Source organism: Nomia melanderi, unplaced genomic scaffold (assembly GCF_051020985.1).
Source record: "Nomia melanderi isolate GNS246 unplaced genomic scaffold, iyNomMela1 scaffold0435, whole genome shotgun sequence".
NCBI classification, from domain to species: Eukaryota; Metazoa; Arthropoda; class Insecta; order Hymenoptera; family Halictidae; genus Nomia; species Nomia melanderi.
In genome coordinates this window covers 27,501-35,000 of record NW_027475550.1, presented here as the reverse complement: position 1 = coordinate 35,000, position 7,500 = coordinate 27,501, and the positions used below count along the sequence as shown (strand labels likewise).

Here is a 7,500-nt window from a genome sequence, read left to right as displayed (position 1 = left end):
AAACATGAGAAATATAAAGAGTGGAGCGAAAGATAATATAAAAAGGAGCGAAAGATACATACATATATATATATAAGTGTACGAGTTCAATTTCTGCACACACTCGATACACAAGAGAAATAATATTATATATACAGAGGAGGAAGGAGCGATAAACGTGCAACAACGCTTCCTCGTGAAAAATACTTGAACGATCATGCACAGAGAGGTATCTCGATACCTGCTCTGCTGTATGACTAGACGGCTTACGCGCGGAGAGTTCATCTCCCGTCCGTCGGAAATTTCGAACGGCTTACGCGCGGAGAAATACACTTCTCCCGTCCGTCGAAATTTTTTTTTTTTACTTTGAACAAGGCGCATAGAGCCCGCCGAACCACGATTTCCGTGCGTCTTACATCTTTCGACGATGGGACGATCCACGCGAAGAGTTGTTTCGTGCTCGCGCGAGGTGCGATAGCGTCGATTCGCTTTTCTGTACGGGGAGAAATAGAACGATGAGTTGACTTATCGGGTCTTCGTTGGAATTACCGTCGCTGGCATTGTAAACTCCAGATGACCTTGTGATTCCTTCGTCGGGCACTGGTAAAGGGTGGCGATGATTCGTTCTATAATAGAAATACCCGTCGTAGCGATTCGGCCGAGACACCCGCCACGAAACACTCTCTCGTCGTGGAATCCCCGCGTCGGAGAGTAAAACGCGCGAAGGCTTACTATGAGAGAAGAAATAGTATATGCCGGTGGTTCGCGTGTGTAGGCTCTATACGAAATTGCGATTCAAGAGAGTAGGAAAAGACGCGATGAACCACGATTTCCGTGCGTCTTACGTCTCTCGACGATGGGACGATCCACGCGAAGAGTTGTTACGTGCTCGCGCGAGGTGCGATAGCGTCGATTCGCTTTTCTGTACGGGGAGAAATAGAACGATGAGCTGACTTATCGGGTCTTCGTTGGAATTACCGTCGCTGGCATTGTAAACTCCAGATGACCTTGTGATTCCTTCGTCGGGCACTGGTAAAGGGTGGCGATGATTCGTTCTATAATAGAAATACCCGTCGTAGCGTTTCGGCCTAGTCACCCGCCACGAAACACTCTCTCGTCGTGGAATCCCCGCGTCGGAGAGTAAAACGCCGAAGGCTTACTTATGAAACTTACGTCTCTCGACGATGGGACGATCCACGCGAAGAGTTGTTACGTGCACGCGTATGGTGCGATTGCGTCGATTCGCTTTTCTGTACGGGGAGCAATAGAACGTTGAGTTGACTTATCGGGTCTTCGTTGGAATTACCGTCGCTGGCATTGTAAACTCCAGATGACCTTGTGATTCCTTCGTCGGGCACTGGTAAAGGGTGGCGATGATGCGTTCTATAATAGAAATACCCGTCGTAGCGTTTCTTCCGAGTCAACCCGCTCACGAAACACTCTCTCGTCGTGGAATCCCCGCGTCGGAGAGTAAAACGCGAATTCATAGTATGGAAACTTACGTCTCTCGACGATGGGACGATCCACGCGAAGAGTTGTTACGTGCACGCGTATGGTGCGATTGCGTCGATTCGCTTTTCTGTACGGGGAGTAATAGAACGTTGAGTTGACTTATCGGGTCTTCGTTGGAATTACCGTCGCTGGCATTGTAAACTCCAGATGACCTTGTGATTCCTTCGTCGGGCACTGGTAAAGGGTGGCGATGATGCGTTCTATAATAGAAATACCCGTCGTAGCGTTTCTTCCGAGTCAACCCGCTCACGAAACTCTCTCTCGTCGTGGAATCCCCGCGTCGGAGAGTAAAACGCGAATTCATACTATGAAAACTTACGTCTCTCGACGATGGGACGATCCACGCGAAGAGTTGTTTACGTGCACGCGTATGGTGCGATTGCGTCGATTCGCTTTTCTGTACGGGGAGAAATAGAACGTTGAGTTGACTTATCGGGTCTTCGTTGGAATTACCGTCGCTGGCATTGTAAACTCCAGATGACCTTGTGATTCCTTCGTCGGGCACTGGTAAAGGGTGGCGATGATGCGTTCTATAATAGAAATACCCGTCGTAGCGTTTCTTCCGAGTCAACCCGCTCACGAAACTCTCTCTCTCGTCGTGGAATCCCCGCGTCGGAGAGTAAAACGCCGAAGGCTTACTATGAAACTTACGTCTCTCGACGATGGGACGATCCACGCGAAGAGTTGTTACGTGCACGCGTATGGTGCGATTGCGTCGATTCGCTTTTCTGTACGGGGAGTAATAGAACGTTGAGTTGACTTATCGGGTCTTCGTTGGAATTACCGTCGCTGGCATTGTAAACTCCAGATGACCTTGTGATTCCTTCGTCGGGCACTGGTAAAGGGTGGCGATGATTCGTTCTATAATAGAAATACCCGTCGTAGCGTTTCTTCCGAGTCAACCCGCTCACGAAACTCTCTCTCGTCGTGGAATCCCCGCGTCGGAGAGTAAAACGCGAATTCATAGTATGGAAACTTACGTCTCTCGACGATGGGACGATCCACGCGAAGAGTTGTTACGTGCACGCGTATGGTGCGATTGCGTCGATTCGCTTTTCTGTACGGGGAGCAATAGAACGTTGAGTTGACTTATCGGGTCTTCGTTGGAATTACCGTCGCTGGCATTGTAAACTCCAGATGACCTTGTGATTCCTTCGTCGGGCACTGGTAAAGGGTGGCGATGATTCGTTCTATAATAGAAATACCCGTCGTAGCGTTTCTTCCGAGTCAACCCGCTCACGAAACTCTCTCTCGTCGTGGAATCCCCGCGTCGGAGAGTAAAACGCGAATTCATACTATGAAAACTTACGTCTCTCGACGATGGGACGATCCACGCGAAGAGTTGTTTACGTGCACGCGTATGGTGCGATTGCGTCGATTCGCTTTTCTGTACGGGGAGAAATAGAACGTTGAGTTGACTTATCGGGTCTTCGTTGGAATTACCGTCGCTGGCATTGTAAACTCCAGATGACCTTGTGATTCCTTCGTCGGGCACTGGTAAAGGGTGGCGATGATGCGTTCTACAATAGAAATACCCGTCGTAGCGTTTCTTCCGAGTCAACCCGCTCACGAAACTCTCTCTCGTCGTGGAATCCCCGCGTCGGAGGGTAAAACGCGATATATAATAGTATATGCCAGTGGTTCGCGCGCGTCGTCTCTGAGATACGCGGTCGACAGAGTTCCGAAAACACGTGATGTGCCACGATTTCCGTGCGTCTTACATCTTTCGACGATGGGACGATCCACGCGAAGAGAACGTTCGTGCTTGCGTGAGGTGCAACAGCGTCGATTCGCTTTTCTGTACGGGGAGAAATAGAACGTTGAGTTGACTTATCGGGTCTTCGTTGGAATTACCGTCGCTGGCATTGTAAACTCCAGATGACCTTGTGATTCCTTCGTCGGGCACTGGTAAAGGGTGGCGATGATTCGTTCTATAATAGTAATACCCGTCGTAGCGTTTCGACCGATGTCACCCGCCACGAAAGTCTCTCTCGACGTGGAAACCCCGCGCCGAAGAGTAAACGCGAAGGCTTACCATACGAAAGAAAACGGTATTATACGCCTGTGGTATGTGCGTCTCGGCTCTGTGATACGCGATCGGCAGAGTTACAAAAAAACGTTGATGGGCCACGATTTCCGTGCGTCTTACATCTTTCGACGATGGGACGATCCACGCGAAGAGTAGTTACGTGCTCGCGCGAGGTGCGATAGCGTCGATTCGCTTTTCTGTACGGGGAGAAATAGAACGATGAGTTGACTTATCGGGTCTTCGTTGGAATTACCGTCGCTGGCATTGTAAACTCCAGATGACCTTGTGATTCCTTCGTCGGGCACTGGTAAAGGGTGGCGATGATTCGTTCTATAATAGAAATACCCGTCGTAGCGATTCGGCCGAGTCACCCGCCACGAAACTCTCTCTCGTCGTGGAATCCCCATGTCGGAGAGTAAAACGCGAAGGCTAACTATATAAGAAATATATAGTATTATTTATGCCTGTGGTTCTCCGTTTGCCCTACTCTCAGATACGCGACTCGGAGAGTTACGAATAATCGTGATGGACCACGATTTCTGTACGTCTTACATCTTTCGACGATGGGACGATCCACGCGAAGAGATCATTCCTGCTTGCGTGAGGTGCGATAGCGCCGATTCGCTTTTCTGTACGGGGAGAAATAGAACGATGAGTTGACTTATCGGGTCTTCGTTGGAATTACCGTCGCTGGCATTGTAAACTCCAGATGACCTTGTGATTCCTTCGTCGGGCACTGGTAAAGGGTGGCGATGATTCGTTCTATAATAGAAATACCCGTCGTAGCGATTCGGCCGTGTCACCCGCCACGAAAATCTCTCTCGTCGTGGAATCCCCGCGTCGTAGAGTAAACGCGAAGGCTTGCTATAGAAGACTATAGTTTATACGCCTGTGGTTCACCGGTTGCCTGCTCTCCGGGGTACGCGATCGCGCAGGAGTTACGGAAGAACTTGATGGGCCACGATCTCCAAGCGGCTATATCTTTCGACGATGGGACGATTCACGCGAAGAGAACGTTCGTGCATGCGTGAGGTGCGATAGCGTTGATTCGCTTGTCTGTACGGGGAGAAATAGAACGATGAGTTGACTTATCGGGTCTTCGTTGGAATTACCGTCGCTGGCATTGTAAACTCCAGATGACCTTGTGATTCCTTCGTCGGGCACTGGTAAAGGGTGGCGATGATTCGTTCTATAATAGAAATACCCGTCGTAGCGTTTCGACCGATGTCACCCGCCACGAAATTCTCTCTCGTCGTGGAATCCCCGCGTCGGAGAGTAACCGCCGAAGGCTTGCTATAGAAGACTATAGTTTATACGCCTGTGGTTCACCGGTTGCCGGCTCTCCGGGGCACGCGATCGCGCGAAGGTTACGGAGGGACGTGAAGCGCCCGAGCAATGAAACGTCCGCAGGAGGAAACGAGCAACCGCCGAACATTGTTTCGCGACGTTTCCATAATGTATTGTCGTTTCGCTCGCATCCCGCTTCTTTCCCCTAGTTTCCTCGACGCGTAGTTTCGCAGCCTTAGTGGACGAATCATTCTCGATTCGAGGAAAGATATGCAGTGGGGCGTGCAATGAGCCCGCCAGAGACCACGATCTCCAATGCGTCTTTACATCTTTGGACGATGGGACGATCCACGCGAAGAGAACGTTCGTGCTTGCGCGAGGTGCATTAGCGTCGATTCGCTTTTCTGTACGGGGAGAAATAGAACGATGAGTTGACTTATCGGGTCTTCGTTGGAATTACCGTCGCTGGCATTGTAAACTCCAGATGACCTTGTGATTCCTTCGTCGGGCACTGGTAAAGGGTGGCGATGATTCGTTCTATAATAGAAATACCCGTCGTAGCGATTCGGCCGAGTCACCCGCCACGAAACTGTCTCTCTTTCGTCGTGGAAACCCCGCGTCGGAGAGTAAAACGCGCGAAGGCTGTGACTGTAACATATATATATATATATACACAGTATACAATGCCTGTGGTTTTTGCGCGTGTCGGCTCTTCGGTATACGCGATCGGCCAGAGTTACGGAGGGACGGTGAAGCGCACGAGAAATTGAAACGGCCGCACGATTGGAACCGAGCAACCGTCGAACATTGTTTCGCGACGTTTCCATAATGCGTTTTCGTTTCGCTCGCATACCGCTTCTTTTCCCCTAGTCTCTGAGACGCGTTTTCGAGCCGTTCTTCTACTATCGATTCTCGTAGAGAGAAGGGACCGGGTAGTCTGGAAGTGGAACCCGCATCTTGCGTGTACCGTACACGGAATTGAGAGGACCGGCCGTGAAGCTCGTTTTAAAGCCGTGCGTCTGACACCCAACTCTTGCGCGCCAATTTCGCGGCAAGAGATAATATGGGACGAATGACCGGCAAAGAGCCAGCTGTGAAGTCTGTTTTTTTAATCGAATCCGTGGACGTGTGTATGCCGTAGCGTCGCTCGTCGTGTTCGTTCATGGTCGTTCCGAGAGAAAGAACGAAAGCGGTAACGAAGGGACCGGCCGTGAAGCTCGTTTTAAAGCCGCGCGTCTGACACCCAACTCTTGCGCGCCAATTTCGCGGCAAGAGATAACATGGGACGAATGACCGGCAAAGAGCCAGCTGTGAAGTCTTTTTTCATTATTTGCTTTCAATCGATCGATCGGTACGATTCGTGCAACGTTTCGCGCGATGCGACGCGAAAACATGCGCGCAACAATAGATGCGTCTGATCGGAAGAACGCGAGGGTCGACTGCACGCGATGGATTCAGTATCGGGTAGGATACAAAATATATCCCCGTCGTTTCCACGCGTGCGAGTCTTCTGCGTCTTTCGCGGGTTTTTGAATGCACTATACGCCCGGAACGTCGAGAAATATATACATATTACTTGAACGTTTTTCGTCTCGAAAGGCTTCGGTGTCGTCTCCAAGGCGACGCCTGAATCTCCTTCGCGCGCTGGTCGGAGATTCAGGTATCAACTTTTATCTTCTCTTTGAAAGAAGAGAGATATTAGGTCGAACAAGTGAGAATAAAATTATATATGTGAAATATAAAATTTATACGATTACCCTGAACGGTGGATCACTTGGCTCGTGGGTCGATGAAGAACGCAGCTAATTGCGCGTCAACGTGTGAACTGCAGGACACATGAACATCGACATTTCGAACGCACATTGCGGTCCACGGATACAATTCCTGGACCACGCCTGGCTGAGGGTCGTTTACGTACCATACACTGCTTGCGTAGCTCTGTCAAATCCCCGCCGTCGTTCACCTCTTCGGATCGAACGTTTTTTTACCGAAGGGCGCAAAGAACGTCTCTGAGTCGGGTTAAGAGAAGGATGCTACGTACGAGCGAACGATGGGTGTCTCGTCGGCGTTTGTCGCGGACACGCGAAAATTCTGTGAATTTCACGGACAGTGTACGTTCTAGTTGTTGCAAAACGATCGGAATCGTTTGTATGGACTCGCGTGAGTGTTCGCGGCGTCGTGCGTCGTTCAATTACGACCGCCCGCGGATACCGCTCCACTGCGATATGGATCTGAGCGACAACTTTTTCGGCTGTTCGTGAGATGAACGGTTTCGTGTGTTTAGAAAAATTTTTTTTCCCGCGCTCCCGACGTCACCTGAAATGATGCGTCAGAGGTGAAAGAAAATATTAAGAAGTCGAGAGAGAGAGACTACACACGTTTTATTCATATTTTGTATACCGTGCGTGAGACGGATGTGCACGACACGTCGTATGTCGGTATATTACCGACTGGCCCCAGGGAGATTGTTTTCTTCCTCTCTTACGAATGAGATGTACGTTTCGGAGGATCGTCGTTACCGAAACACACGGCAAAACGAGACTTCTCGCAGCAGAACCTTTATACACAATACACATCGACTCTTTTTACCCCGAGAGAGAGAGAAAAGGTGTATTTCTTTTTTTTATTTTTCGAATTCGACGCACGAACGCTTTGACGACTGGAGAAAAACACGGTGTGTGTTAAAATCGTGC

The 7,500-nt window shown here is 49.9% G+C and overlaps 1 non-coding gene across 1 annotated transcript; it reads left to right on the top strand.

Moving 5' to 3' along the window:
* The first annotated feature begins 6,561 nt into the window (after positions 1-6,561).
* Positions 6,562-6,716, top strand: LOC143176237 (5.8S ribosomal RNA). The gene has a single exon (XR_013000816.1). It is a non-coding gene; the product is annotated as a 5.8S ribosomal RNA (ribosomal RNA).
* The last annotated feature ends 784 nt before the right edge of the window (positions 6,717-7,500 follow it).